This window comes from Canis aureus, chromosome 16 (assembly GCF_053574225.1).
Source record: "Canis aureus isolate CA01 chromosome 16, VMU_Caureus_v.1.0, whole genome shotgun sequence".
Taxonomy (NCBI): domain Eukaryota; kingdom Metazoa; phylum Chordata; class Mammalia; order Carnivora; family Canidae; genus Canis; species Canis aureus.
Window position 1 is genome coordinate 6,707,608 of NC_135626.1, and position 16,015 is coordinate 6,723,622.

Below are 16,015 nucleotides of genomic sequence, written 5' to 3' on the forward strand. Positions count from 1 at the left end.
TGTGTCAGGCTCCTTACTGGGCATGGAGCCTGCTTAGGAGTCTCTCCTTCCCTCACCCTCTGTGCCCCCCCCCCCAATTTCCACAAATAACATAAGATTTTTATCCCTATACTTTAAGAAATGTGGGTTTAAAGAAATCTGCCTGAACACATCTGAGCACCTGCTGTGTGCCCAGCAACACACGGGACCCTTGGAAGACTGGACGGTGATATCCTTCCCCAGGGTATGTCCTACACACTAGGTGTGAGTGAAACTCTTTACCTGCTCGGGCCGCCCTAATGCAATCCCACAAGACTTGAGTGACTGGGATCACCTTTTCCTGAGTGAAGAGAAGTAGGCGCAGAGAGGGGAAGTGACTGGCTTAAGATCCCACTGGGAGAAACTGAGAGGCCAGGCTTCGGAGGTGGACACTTTGTTCTCAGCGAACAGAATGGAGCCCTGCTGCCAAAGGGAGCTCAGCTTGGTGGCCGAGACACACCACTGGGACTTTGAGTGCTGACTATAGGGCACCAGGTGGGCTTTTAGGGCACAAAGATGAACCAGAGGTGGTCCCTGCCCTGGAGGAGCCACATCTCCTAGGACAGGCCAATGAAAACACCTGGTGGACCAGCAGCCACCCAAGGCTGTGAAACTGACCCGTCATGTAAGTAAAGAACCACCGAGAGACTCCCTCCCGCAGGACCTTGCTATGAAAAGTGCCCTTATTAGTGCATTGACGTCAGAGTTCTAAGCCGTTTGCTGTGGCTGAGATGGATGGTGCATTTTTCATATCTCAAACCGGACTCCTCTTGAGTTGGACTTGAAGCCTAGTGTGCTTGGCCCTTCACTGTGGTGTTCTAGTCCCTGCTCTTGAACTTAGGTCTCCAGGTCCCGTTACTCAGATATGTGAGAATTGTTTTTAAGAAATCACCATGCCCCTCCCCCACTCCAGTCCTGTGCCCAAGGTCCCAGCTGGAAGGACATATTTCAGTGGCCCCGGGTCCTTCTGGTGGGGACCCACCACCAATGAAACATCTTGAGATGGGGGAAGCATGTCTTGCAAACGGGCTGCAAGGTGAGCCTGTCAGTTGATTTCAAGTCCTCTGCATCCATCAGACCTCAGAGGCCTGGTCTGCAACCTCTGAGGGCTCCTGGCCAGTACCTCCAAGGCTGCAAACCTCCTGTGGGTTTGGGGTGGTGGTGGGAGGGGTAGAGGGGTGGAGGCCAGGGTCTGCCTAGAAGGAGCAGGAGAAGCACCAGCCCAGACCCACCTGCGCCCTCAGACATGCCCATGACGGGAAGGAAGGTGCTGCACGGAGAGGCCCAAGCCACATCTTGCAGGTTTCTGCAAGAAATTCAAGTTCCACTGTGGCTGATTTCCACCATGCTCCTCTGAAAACCTGCAAACAAGAGCCCGCACGTCATCCTCGAGGACAGCTTTCGTTGAGAATGTGGCCTGAAGGGCATCCAGCGAGGAGCTGGGCTGTGTGCACGGTCGGCCCCGCCCATCCCTTGCTTCCCAGGGCAGCCTGTGGAGGCCCAGCGCTGCTGCTGCCGCCGGCGGGGCTGTCTCTGCACCCCAGCACCTCAGCACCCGCAAGGCTGGGAGGGGACGGGGAAGCACTTGCTTCATTTTAAAGAAGATCTGGGAAAGCAGGTGCCGCTGCTGAAAAAAAAAAAAAAAAAAAATGGAGACAAATGCCCTCCCTTCAGTAACTGAGAGTTCTAGACCATTCCTCTCTACGCTCCCACCAGAAAAGCCCTTCCTGCTGGTACTTGCCCCAAGGCCCATGTTTGTCCAACAAGAAACCTGCATTTGTTAAGTAATATAAGCTTTCACATTTTAGGTTAATCATGGGCAACCAGGATGCCTGTTCAAATCCCATCATCCCCAGAGAGTCTGAATGAGCTCGGTGGGTTGATAGAATCTCACCCGAAGCCGAGCAACATGACAGTGTGTGTAGCTCGAGGTGGCCTGGCCATCAGTAAAGATACAATAACCACGGGAAATTGCAGGAGGCTGTAAACAGCATGGAGTCCCCTTAGACGGCTTTTGAGGCACCCCCCCACTGTCCCAGGGAACCCAGCTTGGGAACCGTGGGGTGAGCCAGCTGGGATGGAGGTGTAAGTCTTCCACAACTCCACAGCCACTCCCACTTCCCCCATCCAGGGAGTCCTCACACGTGAGCAAGGGGTTCTGGAGAGCTCAGTGGCTGATGAGACATAGGCTTCTGCCTTTCTTTGGCTGTGTGACCTTGGGTAGATGGCCTCCCCTCTCTGAGTTTCTGGCTCTCACCATGTCCCTGCTGGGTTGTGAGCACTCTGTAAGGCCCGGGTGTCTTTACTGCTGGCATTACCTCTTGTTTGGGTCTCTTGACTTCCCACCCCTCTTGTCCTGACCATGTCACTGGATGTCTGTGATGAAAGGGGGTGCAGAGGTATAGAAGGCACCTGACGCCCCTATGAGAAGCCATCTGTGATGGGGTAGAGAGCCCGGAAGGGGAGTGAGGAGGCCAGGCATGGCAGCCCGGAGGTGGGCAGGCTGGGGGCACCTGGGGATGATAGTTTGGGGGGCATCTGAGCACTCCCCAACTTCAGTGTGGCCCAGATCACCTGGGGATCTTGTCCAAATGTGTATTTGGGTGCAGCAGGCCTGAGCAGGGGCTCTGGGGTGAGGCAACTGCTGGGATCACACTCCGGCCCCAGGAGGAAGGCAGGCCACTGGAAGGCTCCAGAAAGGCCTGAGAGCCCCTGAATGTCCATGCCGGGGGAAAAATGAAGTGACATGAGGGTAAAATTATGTTTTCAACAAAAGAAAAGCCCTCTGCCTCCTAGCATGTAGAAAGCTCTCTGTTCCCACCCCCACGCAGCCCCAGGGGCCTGAAAGAATGCGGGTTTTCTCAGCACAGCTTCTCTCGCTGAAGGGGGTGGATTCGCTCTTAGAAAAGTTGCCTGTAAAATGAATTTTTCTATATCAAATGCTATTTTCCAGTGGTTCGTGTTTTAAGACCATGGTAGCACGCCCACTGAGAAATATTCAACTCAGAGGCATTGGCACTGAGGATTCGGCCCTCGCCAACGAGAGGGGTGGGGAGTTCACGGGCGCAGCATGGCCCACGTGCTGGGGCTACAGAGCTCAGGAAAGCTGGAGCTGCAGAGGTAGAAACCAAAATCTGAGTCCTCAGGGGTCCCTTAATGGTCTGAGGTCCACAGCCAGACACTGGTCTGGGACCCTGACCAATACCGCCGAGTGTGAGACTGGTGGGACTGGCAGGATACAGGGCAAATCAGCCCCTTCCCTGGAAAAGGAGCCCAGACAGGCTGTCTGCCCTGGCAGGCCAGCCACTGTGGCTCTCTAATGCCAGAGGCCGGGACTCCTGGTGGCTCAGTGGCTGAACATCTGCCTCTGGCTCAGGTCATGATCCCAGGGTCCTGGGATAGAGTCCCGCATCGGGCTCCCCACAGGGAGCCTGCTTCTCCTTCTGCCATATATCTCTGTCTCTGTCTCTCTCTCTCTGTGTCTCTCATGAATAAAAAAATAAAATCTTAAAACAAAACAAAACAAAACAAAAAGAATACCGGAGGCCACACTCCTCTGAATATCAGGCTGGAGGTGTTTTTGTTTTTGTACCGGGCACAATAATTCAATGTGCTCAAGGAGCTTGCTGCCATGACAGTTGGGCTGTGTTTCCCAAAGAGTGCTCTGAAGCTCTGGTGTCAGAGCTCTGCAAAGACTCCTGAGAAATGCAGGGTTAGGAGAAAGTTAGGTGTCCTTGCCCAGAGGGGTGTGCTTGGATGGCATGCCAAGGAGCACTGGGAATCTGGCATGAGAGACTCAAGTCACGGTCTGCCCACACAAGACAGACTGTGCTTTTCCATAGCCTCTTCTGGAATCAGTACTCCACAGAGCACAGTTCAGGAACCAAGTTAGTGAAAGACCCTCATAATAAAAAGTCTCTCTGTTCCCGTGTTAGTTACCTATAGCTGTGTAACAAATCACCCCAAACTTAGTGGCTTAAAATCATTGGCATTTATTCTCCAAGTTTCTGTGGGTAAGGAATTGAGAAGTGGGTTAGCTGGATGGTTCCAGCTTGTGGTCTCTTTTGGGATTGCCGCTAAGGTGTTGTGGGGGCTGCGTCATCTGACAGCTTGACTGGGGCTGGACCATGGGCTCCTTAGATGGTGCACTTGCAAGGCTGGCAAGGCAGAGACCTCGGTTCCTCACCACAGGGTCTTCTCTGTAGGATTGCTTGAGTGTCCTTACAACATGGAGGCTGGCTTCCCCCAGGGGAGTGACTCCAGGGAGCAAGACTGAAGCCATGGTGCCTTTTATGACCTAACCTTGGGTCATTCCTACAGCATCCTGTTGGTCACACAGGGAGCCCTATTCACCGTGGGAGGGGCCTACAGAGATGTGAACAGGAGGAAGGAGCCATCTGGAGACCATCTCGAAGGCTGACTGGCCAGTCGCCATCACTTCAGCACAAGAAGGCCAGGAAGCGGGTCTCATTCATGCAGTTGGGTCTTAACATCTGGTGCCAGTTAGCAACTCTGACAAGTGAACCTGCTGCCCTGTGATCTAAGGGAGGAGAAAGAACACAGCCAACCACAGCAACCGTATTCATCCTGCCCCGTTTGCCAAGAGCTCTCCCTGCCCCCACCTCCCCACCCCACCCCACCCCCATGTGCCGGGCGCCTCTCGGGCATCAGGGCACTGTGCAATCCTTGTCCCTGACGTTCCACGAGTACCTCCACGTTAGGCCACTCCTTTCTGAAAAGTGCACAAAATGAGATTATTTCGGGATGAGGGCTATGACAACCCAAGCATCTCTGCCTTCTGGAAGTTCAGAGACAAAATCAGTGACCCAGGTGAACCCGTGTGTGGGGAAGATTAGAGAGTAAGCTTTGGAGAAATGCCAAAGATAAACTGATAATAAATAGATGAGTTTAAAATATTGATTTCCGGGATCCCCGGGTGGCTCAGTGGTTGAGCGCCTGCCTTCGGCCCAGGGTGTGATCCTGGAGTTCTGGGATCGAGTCTCATATCGGGCTCCCTGCATGGAGCCTGCTTCTCCATCTGCCTGTGTCTCTGCCTCTCTCTCCCTGTGTGTCTCTCATGGATAAATAAATAAAATTTTAAAAAATAAAAAATAAAATATTGATTTCCTAGGCCTGCCCTTCTGCTATGAGCCGTGCAACCCCAGGCAAGTGACCTCATAGTCCTCAGTTTCCCATCTACAAAATGGGGTGATGCTGGCGAGTCCCTCAGGTTGTGTTGATTCAGAGAGACGATCCCTGGCCCAGCAAAAGGGCTCTGGGATGCTTTACTGTGACAAAGCTGGTGGCAGGGTTCAAAGAACTGCCTTTGGCTCAGGTCATGATCCTGGGGTCCTGGGATGGATCTCCAAGTCGGGCTCCCTGCTCAGTGGGGAGCCTGCTTCTCCCTCTCTCTCTCTGCAGCTCCCCCTGCTTATGCTTTCTCTCTGTCAAATAAATAAATAACATCTTAAAAAAACAAAACAAAAACCCTTATAGAACCATCACTGCCTGGAAGGAGCCTTGCTCTGTGACCAAGAGTGGACCCGGAGCCACAACACAGACATTAGCTGTTGTTTGGGCCTCCTGCAGGGGTGACCCCAGAGGGCTGGAACTCAGCCACTCCTTCTGTTTGAGGCAAGTGTAGGCATGGAGTGTGCCCAGCCCCTTCCTGTCCTGTTGGGGCATGATTTTAATAGAGGGAGCATCCTGGGTGTGTTCTCCTTCCAGAAGTCTCAACCTGCTGAGCAGCACTTGGGGAGCTCTGGCTAACTGTGCTATCCCAACAAACAGACCAGTCCTGGACTCTCAGAAAATGGAATGTGGGCACTGGTTCCTGATCTCTCAGCCTAGGCCTGGGCTGATGGAGGGAGTTTGAGTGGTAGCGAGTAATGGCAGGTCTTTGGGACAGGCTGACCTGGGGGCACACTGGCTCCGTTCCTTGAGGCTGTGTGACTCTGGGCAAGAGTTGCCTCTCTGGGCCTCAGTTTCCCCATCCCTAAAATCCGGGGAGGGACTCACCTGCTGATCCTCAGTCCATTCTGAAGAGACTGGGGCTCGTCAGGAAGACACAGCCTGTGTGGGTGTGCATGGGGTAAGTCCAAGGATACCCCCTTCCTCTCCAATCAGAGCAGCTCCATTTTTATCTTCTTGGTATGTCGATGCTGTAATACTTCATTAAAAAAAGAAGAAGAAGAAGAAAAGAAAACATGTCCACAGTGAAATCAATACGGCCTAGAAGTTTCCTACCAGCTTACTTTGTCTTCTGGCTCATTCCCTCGAGCTCTAAGGGAACAGAGGAGTAGACTCCTCCATGAGCCAGGTTTAGTTACTGCCCATTTCCAAATGGTTCTTGGTTTTCTGGGTTGGAGGGTCGCTTCTGTGGATGCCAAGGTCACAGGCAGGCTGGTCTCCTCCCTGGACGCGTGCTGTGGCCATGCATGCCCCTCCGCCCCTGTGCCGGGGCATACCCACAACGGCCAGCCCAGCTCTGCCACTCCTGCCTCTAGGTCTGTTCCTTCACCTGTGAAGTGAGGAGGCTGAGGACCTGGATGATCCCTCAGCCTGTTAACTTCAGCTCTCTAGCTGCTGCATTTATTGAGCTCCAGCTGTCTGCAGAGTGGTTGTCAGGAGTGTGGAAGGGCCCATGTACCATCCTGGTAGGAGGAACCAACCCGAGCCTGCTGCCTCTAGCTGGGCTGGGGACAGCAAGCCTCGGAGTGGCCACCCAGGCCCCAAGAGAAGCCAGTGCCAGGCCCGGCTGCCAGGCTGCCATTTGAAATGTCTCCTGTTGGTGGCACTTTGGCGTGGTTCAGGTGTTCTGGCCTTAGAGTGTATTTGGTCTGTACTTGAAAACATGCTAGCTCCCCCTTTCTGTTAAGGTTCCGTTTTTCACAGGAATCACGGTGCCTAGAGTTGGATTTGACTGTCATTCCCCACGTAGAACCCACCTGTGGCTCCTCACCACCCACAGAAGACAGTCTACACCTGGGAGTGGCCCCAAGGCCTTCTGGAGCCTGGCACAGGCCAAAGCCTCCCATCTGAGGGCTCTCCACCCCCTGCCCGCTCTCCTTCAGACATAGGGACTGGAACACACTGACCTCTCCCTCCTTCTCTCTAGAGCTTCCTGCTTGCTGCATTCTCTGCCTAGAACCCTCCCTCTCTTCTTCTCATGGTTCATGAAATGTCACTTCCTCCAGGAAGCCCTCCCTGCCTAGTTGAGCCACTTTAGTTCACACGCAGGCTCACCCTGTACTTCTCTTTTGTAGCACTCATCATTGTGATGATCTAAAAAAACTCCTCTTTATCTGACAACCTCTCTCCACCACCACCCCCCACCCCGCACACACTAGACCATGAGGACCTCCATGTCTGATCCCCCAGGTCTGGCACCCAAGGAGAGCTCTGGAAATGGCTGCTGAGTGAATCCAGGGCCGGAGAGAGCCTGTTGATTAAGGTTAGTAACCCGGGGCAAGCCAGGGTGGCCGGCCATTCACCTGACCAGGTCACTCAGAGCCTGGACACCCCAGCAGCCACCCAGATCCACCCACCTGCCCCCCCCCCAGCCTCTCCCTGGAAGGACAGAAGGGGTTAAGCGTTTCTGGCGGCCTCATGCTGTGTCTGCGGCAGTTCCCTCTTCCGGGGCTGCAGCGACCGAGGTTGGCGAGGAATGTTTGCAATGCAGAGCTGGGAGGGAGGGCGGGCTGGTGGAAGTGGAGGCCTGTGGAGGCCGGCAGGGCCAGGCTCCCCAGTTGAGCAATCGCCTGGGCCCAGCCGGTTCCTGTAACTCCTGCCCCTCCCGCCTTTACCCGCCTGCCCGGCAGTAGGTGGTGGTGGTGGGGGGGGTTGTACTTGAGAGCAGGCGGAGGGAGGTGGAGGGATGGAGAGATGGAGGCCCAGAGAGCTTTGGAGCCTGGGGGCGGGCGGGGGGGGGGGCGGGGGGCAAGAGGGAGGGGTTTCCCAGGGGAGACAGAGAAGGAATACAGATGGCTCAGCCACCTTGGCCCAGAGAGAGCAGGGCCTTTGCCCAGGGTCACACAGGGAGGCACCCCTGAACTGGACCACACCCTGGATTCAGTCTTTTCTGTTCCCATGGCACCAGGCTACAGCTCCACATGCGTGGAGGTCACCAGGGGCTTAGATGGGAAGCGCTCTCCACTGGAGGCAAACACCCGTGCCCCCCCCACCCCCCCCTGCAACCCAAGCCCTGGCCTGGCTCTTCACTCCAGTCCTCAGGGCTCAGACAGGAAGGTGGCTTTCCCTAGCCTGGGCACACTCCCCCACCCCCATCAGCTCCCTAGCATTGCCCACTGCTTAGCCTGTCCTGGGGATGCTGGTCACCTCCATTCCTCACCTCCAGGCGTGAGAACCAAGGGAAGGCAAACCTTTCCTTCTTCACTCCCACTTCGTCAAGGAAGGACCGTTAGGGGTACCGCCCAGGCACAAGACAGATTTCTTTCTTCACCAGCACACACCTTTTTGGCAGGCGCAGCATCCCTAGGACCCCAGAATGAGCTCAGTCCACCGACAGCATTTACCAGTGACGTCTGGGGAGGCAGCCTATAGTCAGTCAGACCACCACAGCCCGGCCTTGGCACCTCTTGCTGAGCCTCAGTTTCCTTACCTGTAAAGTGGAATGAAGTTGAGAGGGCAGGTGGCACAGGCAGCAGCAGCCTGTTTGTGCTAAGGTTCTGGGCCATTTGCCTTTCTTGGTCCCACAGATGTTCAATCCATTCGGGGCTTGCACAGGGTATCCCCCAGCACTCAGGCCCTGGGCTTTGCTAAGCTGCCAGAGGATGATGGGCTCAGCAGCCCTCTGAGGGGCTTCCTTGGCTGCATCTGGTGGAAACAGCAGTGGAGGTACTGGGACCCAGGGTGGAGTAGGTGATCCATGTTAGTGAGACATTCGTATGAGACTCAAACACCGTGTTTATAGGTAAGAAGACTGGAGGGAGGAATGACTCACCAGGCCATGCAGACACAGAGAGGGATTTTAACCTGGAAAAACCATACCAGTAACACCAAGAACCCTCCTCCACTCTGCTCTACCATCATTTATGGATTTCCTTACTTCATGCCAGGCAATGGCTGACCTACTTTAATCCAACAACACACCTAAGAGGGAGGTGGATTGAGCCTCATCCCCCCCCCCCCCCCCCCAGGAAACAGAGAGGTTAGCACACTTGCCCAGGGTCAAACAGCTTGGAAAGAGTGGAGCCTGACTTTGAATTCAGGCCACCTGCCTCCAGAGCCTCTGCTCTTGGCCAGTCTCCTTCACACCTGGCTTGGGATCCTGGCTCTGCAGAGAGGGGCTGGGCCACCTCCGCTGAATCCTTTAAGTCCCAGAGTCACAAAGTGAGGGAAGAATCTTCACCATCCCCTGGGGGTGGGGAGCGCAGCCAGAGAAAGGATCACTGCCACCGGGCGAGGGGAGCTCAGAGGGGCCAAGCCTCTTGCTCTAGGGCACACGGCCAGCCCAGCCAGGCCCCAGGGCCCACACCCAGGGTGGACGGACGGTGGCTCGGCGTCCCTCCCTGCTCCCTGTCCGAGGGCCACCGAGGCCGCGGCCGGCAAGGACCCCCACGGCCGGCTGGGCTGCGGCGGACAGATGGACAGATGACGGCCGCCCCCTCCCAGGGCCTGCAGGCTGCGCCGCTTCACCACCTCCTCCCGAGCAGGTTTCCTTTAAGAAACCAGAAGATTGATTTCCTGGCAGGCTCTGCGCCGAGGAGCCCGTCCAAATGGTTTGCATGTCTGCATTTTTTACTGCTCCGTTTAATATGTATGCAAATGCCGGCCGGCTGCGCCCGCCGCGGCCGCACAGTCACACGCGGCGCCCCATTAAAGCGGCCGTCCGGGCGCGCGCCTCCTCGCAGGCGACGGGCTCGGGCCCTGATAGATGGGGTGCGGGGACGGAGACAAATGATGGGCTTTGTAATTCCTCTCTCTCTTTTTCGGGGGCTGGTGGGGGGGTTGCGGCTCAGACTGGCAACAGCAGAGGAGATTTAAATATATGCAAAATTGTTTGGGGGGCTGGGGGCCGGTGGGTAGAGGCCTGAACGCGGGAGGAAATTCAGCGTTTCCTCCGTGGGAGTCGGGCTGGAGGCTGGAGGGGGAGCCGGAGCCCCCACAGTCACCTTCTGGCAGAGAGAGCGGCTTTGCTTCTGATAAGCACAGTCCTACGGGAAGCGCTGCTTCAGCCGCAGTGAAAAGGAAAAAGCTGGTTATTTTCAGGCTGGTTTCCACCGGAGGCGGGAGAAAGGAGGGGGTGTCACTGGCACGAGGTTTGCCCATCCCACCCTCACTTTCTTTTCTGGGGCTTCCAGGGCTTATCACTTCACAGGTGTGATGTCATTTAAGCCTCACACTGGCCCCATGGGGTAGGTCGCACCCACTGTGCAGATAGGGAAACTGAGTCTCTCCAGAGAGACGCCCCTTGGGAAGGATTGCAGCATGAATGCGGTGAGAAGGGGAGATTGGGACTCCCAGACCCGTGTCCTTGACCCCACAGCCCTCAGCCGTCTCTCGCCCAGCAGAGTTTGGTGGGGCTCCCCCACCCATGGGCGCTGCCCCTCCCCCACTCTGTAGCCCGGGGTGCTCAACCGGGGCTCCAGCCTCCAACCAGCCCCCACCTGCCTGGGAACACAAGATCACCTCTGATTGAGCCTGAGAGCTGAGCCCCAAGTTTTCAAAATATTGTTTAAGCCTAAAATCCGAGGTGTGAGTTTTAAAAGAATCTTTCCTGATTTCTCAGGATTTGGGGCGATGTGGCAGCTGGGGGGGCAGCCTAGAGGATCATGGGAACGGTGAGCAGAGGAGGCTGTAGCCTCAGGAGAGGGCTGTTCTGAAGCAGACGGCAGACAGAGTTTTACATTTGTGTGTGTGTGTGTGTGTGTGTGAGCACTGGAGCATTGTGTTGGCATGTCATTATGAGTGTGTCAGTGTGTATCTGCAGGGCAGCGTGTGCTAGTGGGAGGGTAGGACTGTATGCGTCCGTGCCCATGTGTGTCAGTGTGCATGTGTGTGTGTGTCCATGTGACAGCAGCTGAGAATTCTTGTCTTCGGGCTGTAAGCAGCTGGGGTGCGAATTTCCCTGAGGGTCTCCATCTCCCTGCGGTTCAGGCCTCCCTTCTCAGGAAATGCAGCTTCTTGCCTCTCCATCCCCACCCCAATTGGCTCCCCTTTCCAGAAGAAGCCTCCGTGGCCCCAGCTGCAGAATGGCAGCCAGGCAGCTGTAAGAAGCCAGAAGGCAGAGGGTCCAGAAAGGCTGGGGCACCCCAGCTTAGCTGAGGACGTTGACCACTGGGGGATGAGTGGAGTCTGCTGCCTGATGGGTAAGCCTGGCAATTCTGGGCAAGAAATGGGGTGCAGGCTCTCCAGAGAAGCCCTCTACGGGTATGTGCATGTGCATACGCATGTGGGAGTGTGCATGTGCGTGTGAATGGGACAGTCCCATTCACACAGGACAATCCACACCCCCAGGCCACACCATGGAGCCCAACCGGGCAGTGACCCCAGATCCCAAGTCGTCCTTCAATTCACCTGTGTCTTGGGACAGTCCACCCTTCTTCCGGGCCTCCTCAGGGTGGAGTGTCACTTCCCCAAGTTGGCTCCAACCTCTATCAGCCCTTAGTGCCCACAGTGGGTGTTACCCATAACTAGTTCGCATCTCAGAGTCAAGAAAGTTTTTTATTGAGGATGTTTTGTTTTGTTTTATTTTATTTTATTTTATTTTATTTTATTTTATTTTATTTATTAAAGATTTTATTTATTCATGATAGACGCACAGAGAGAGGCAGAGACTTAGGAGAGGGAGAAGCAGTCTCCCTGTGGGAGACCGATGTGGAACTCAACCTCAGGGCCCCAGAATCACCACCCCCTGAGCCAAAGGCAGACGCTCAACCACGGAGCCACACAAGTGCCCCCATTGAGGACATTTCGGAGGGATATCCACACTCTCCCCATCTGGATACCGCCTCCCCCAGGGGCCTCCCGGAGCATCCTGTAAAGGATCCCCACCACCCATAGGCCCTAAGCCCAGAGAAGCAGGGGTAGCAAGCTTGGAGAAAGGGGTGGAGCCCTGGACGCCCTTAGAAATAATTCCTGTGTTTGTGTAATCACTTTTCAAGGTCCTTGAGGTCCTTCTCCTGCTAGAGGAGGGCAGGACCGGGTCTGCACTGAGGTCCTCCCACAAAGCGCCCAGCACAGGATAGTAGCTGCACCACAGCTATTGAAATAGATGAGCGTGAGGATGGACCAGTTGGTAAACACATGGATTTTGGCAACACGAAGCCTCCTGCCCCGTGGCCCCCTTAGGGTCCACATCCTTACTCCCCAGCTGGTTGGGGGGCTACCATGTGGGCATCAGCTGAGTCAGGCCCTAACCCCAGGCAAGGGGCCACCATGGCTCTTGCTGATCTTGCTGATGGGGCCAAAAATGCATCTGCATCTCCCTCTGCAAACCCCCCATTACTCATAGTTGGCGTTTATCCCCAAGCAAGGGGTGACCCGCGTGGAGCAACCTGGAGCCTCCTGTGCGTTCTGAGCAAGGGGGACAGGAGGCTGGATGGTGAGGAGGCACAGCAGGAATTGTGAACAGCTGCTCTGAGTTCAGTGACCATATTTTTCTGAGCAGAGAAATTAGGACACAGGATCTAGCTGAGGGTTTTCTCAGATTTGTCTCATCAAAGGTATGAAAGTTAAAGCTCATTTAGCTATGTGGGTAATGGATTGTCTTTGTTGAAACAAATCCGAGTTTCCAAAATCAGGGAGATTCTGGAAGTTGATAATTCAATTTGATGGATATTTTGGGGGTACCTGGATCAACCTGTCCTCAGCGCTTGCACTATAGCGAGGAGCAAAACAGGCATGATCCTGGCCTTGTGGAGCTCATGTGGGGTGGCTGACATTCCTCAAGTAATCGCACAATTCAGTACTGTGAGTGCATATGGGAAGTGCTATGGGGGGAGGGGCAAGGTTCCCAAGTGGATGGGTGTGGGAGTGTCCAGGAAGACTTCTCTGAAGAAGTAATATCTGAGGTGAGACAGGGCCTTTTAGCATTAATTGTTGGAGGGATGGGAGTAGAGTGGGGTGGGGAAAGCATATTTCAGGCAGGAAGAAGAGCATATGCAAAGGGCCTGTGGTAGAAAGGAGTGCTGGGTGTCTGAGTGAAAGGAGGGTGGTCCTGGTGACTTGAATGTGTTGAGTGACAGGAAGAGGATGTTGGAGATGTTGGCAGGGGCCAGTCAGGCAGCATCCACCAGTCTATGAGCGTGGTAGACTTTCTTCTGCCAGCAGTAGGGAGCCATGGACTGTCTGACACAGACGTGAGCTGACTAGTCGTGTGGATATTGTGATAATGAGGCTGATGCTGGTAATTCTAGAAAGTCTTGAGGGAGTGCTTGAATGTGCCAAGCACCATCTCAGCCATTCTCCAGGTGAAAAAATGAGGGCAGGAGGGGAAGAGGGAAGTGATTTATCCAAGGTCACACAGCCGGGGAATGGTAGAGATGGAACTCAGCCTGAGTCCATCTGGCTCCAGAGGCCCTGCTCTTTCCCCACACCTATAGGTGCCCCCATCTGGAAATGAGAGACCCAGAGACCTGCCGATGACACCCGCCCCGCCCCCTCCCTGCCCCATGCCTCGCCGTGTGGTGTTGACTCTGCTCTGCTCCGTGTCCCAGGCCAGGGCAGACACTCTAGGTAACAGAGTCAGCCAGCACTGGAAAGGCCCAGCTCAGTTCCTGTCAGGCCTAGTGGGGCAGGGGCAGGGTGGAGGTTGGACAAGGAGGGGGGGTAGAGATTGCAACATTAGAGACAGTGGTTCTGGAGAAGTCAGGACCCAAGGAGGGCAGGGCCTCCACTCTAGGCCGTTCACGGGGGTGCAGGTCACGCAGAGCCTCGCTCACCTGGTGGGGAGCTAAGGACTTGGAGATGTGGGTGAAGCATCCCCAGGAAGGGGGCAGCACCCCAGACCCTGGCTCCCTCCCATGGAAGCAGGACCTGATGATTACACCATTATAGACTCACCAGCGGCATTTTAAAAACTCTTTTTTTTTTTTTTTTTTGCATTTTAAAGATTCTTATTCCCCGAGTGATCATCAGAGAAATGAAAATGAAAAGCACATGAGTTAATACTTCACAGAAGATCACCAGTGTTGGTGAGGATGTGGAGAAATTGAACCTCGTGCCCCAATGGTGGGAATGGGAAATGGGGCGGCCACGGTGGAAAACAGTATGGCGTTTCTTCAAAAAAATTAAAAATAGAATTACCATATGATCCAGCAATTCCACTTCTGGGCATATACCCAAAAGAACTGAAAGCAGGGGGCTCAAGCAGATATATGTACACCCGTGTTCGCCGCGGCATCATTCACCATAGCCAAAAGGTAGGAACGACGGAAGTGTCTGTCCACAGGCCTGTGGATCAACAGAATGTGGTCTGGACCTGCGATGGAATACCATTCAGCCTTAAAAAGGAAGGCAGTTCTGGCACGTGCTTCAGTGTGGATGGACCTTGGGGACGTTGCGCTAAGTGAAATAAGCCAGACACAGGACAAATACAGCATGATTCCACCTGTATTAGGTCCCTAGAAGGGGCAAGGTCACAGGGTCAGAAATAGAATGGTGGGGGCCAGGGCTGGGGGGGATGGGGAGCAAGTGTTTCATAGGGAAGATTTGAGCAAGATAACGAGAGTTCTGGAGATTGATGGGGTGACGGCTGCACAAGCTTGGGAGCGTACTTACTGCTACTGAACTGCACGCTTAAAAGATGGGGGCACCTGGGTGGCTCAGTGGTTGAGCATCTGTCTTTGGCTCAGGTCGTGATCTCGGGGACCGGGGATCGAGTCCCACATCGGGCTCCCCACAGGGAGCCTGCTTCTCCCTCTGCCTATGTCTCTGTCTCTGTGTGTGTGTGTGTATCTAATGAATAAATAAATAAAATATTTTTTTAAGTGGTTACGATGATAAATTTTTTAAAATTTCCAGGGGCAGCTTGGGTGGCTCAGTTGGTTAAGCATCTGGTTTTGGCTCAGGTCATGATCTCAGAGTCATGGGATCCAGCCCCGCATTTGGCTCTGAACTTAGCATGGAGTCTGCTCAAGATTCTCTCCCTTCCTCTCCCCCTGCCCCTCCCACTGGTGTGCTCTCTCTCTCTCTCAAATAAATAGAATCTTAAAAAAAAAATCCTTATTCTAAGTTCTTTCAAGTTGCCACTGGTGGACTTTCTTTTCAGTTGCATTTATAAGAAATAAATTAAAATACCAGATAGGAGTTATCATTAGAGCAGTTAAGAGTCACAGATGTTGGTGTGCCTGGGCAAGTGACTTCACTTCTCTGAGCTTCCTTTTTCCTCATGGGGCCTTGGGGATCATGACGTTGCCTCCTTCCTGGGGCCCCAGAGGATCCCATGGTATGGCATGATGTCCCCGAGATGGTCCCCGAGATGGTCCACTCAGTGGCCGGTGTTCCTTGAGCGCTCAGCATCCAGCAGCCCTCAGTGTAGGCGTATACTTCTCAGGCCTTTGTAGTTTGGGAGTGTGAGCAGCACAGGCCCCGATCAGTGGAGATAACAACCCCTTGCCCCACTCTGCACAGGGAAAAACTGAGGCCTGGAGGAGTCAAGGGACTCGCCTAAGGTCTGTTGGCATCCCTTGAACCAGAACATGGCTTTCCCAATCTGTAAGGGTTAGCCAGGCTAGGTTATGCTGCAGTAACAAACGAGCGCCACAACAAAGTGTCTCAACACAACAGCAGTTTGTTTTGCACACAGCAAGTTCTGCTCCGAGTCCAAGTCGTTCTCCAGGGCAATTGCCCTCCAGGCGAAAGCGCCCAGGGATCAAGGCTGCCTCTGTTTTGTGGTACCTCCATCTACCGGTCACTGAGGCAGGGAAAACCACATCCTATCACTTCCTCCCTCAATTTACTGATCAGCATGGGTCTCGTGGCCTTACCCGACGCAAGGGTGGGAGGTCCCAAGAAAGAGAGAACTGGCTGTGGG

The 16,015-nt window shown here is 54.4% G+C and overlaps 2 long non-coding RNA genes across 8 annotated transcripts; one reads left to right on the forward strand and one right to left on the reverse strand.

The window, feature by feature from the left end:
* Window positions 1-3,986: 3,986 nt before the first annotated feature.
* On the reverse strand, window positions 3,987-9,785 carry LOC144285650 (uncharacterized). Of its 7 annotated transcripts, none has more exons than XR_013353892.1 (4): window positions 9,295-9,785; window positions 8,490-8,638; window positions 6,037-6,187; window positions 3,987-4,558 (listed from the first exon to the last, which is right to left on the reverse strand). It is a non-coding gene; the product is annotated as an uncharacterized LOC144285650 (long non-coding RNA). The 7 variants fall into 7 exon arrangements; XR_013353890.1 differs by lacking the exon at window positions 8,490-8,638 and adding an exon at window positions 8,639-8,853 and having other exon boundaries at window positions 9,295-9,784; XR_013353891.1 differs by lacking the exon at window positions 9,295-9,785 and adding an exon at window positions 8,639-9,088 and having other exon boundaries at window positions 8,490-8,511.
* On the forward strand, window positions 6,884-14,974 carry LOC144285651 (uncharacterized). Its single transcript, XR_013353895.1, has 2 exons — window positions 6,884-7,471; window positions 14,093-14,974. It is a non-coding gene; the product is annotated as an uncharacterized LOC144285651 (long non-coding RNA).
* Window positions 14,975-16,015: the final 1,041 nt, after the last annotated feature.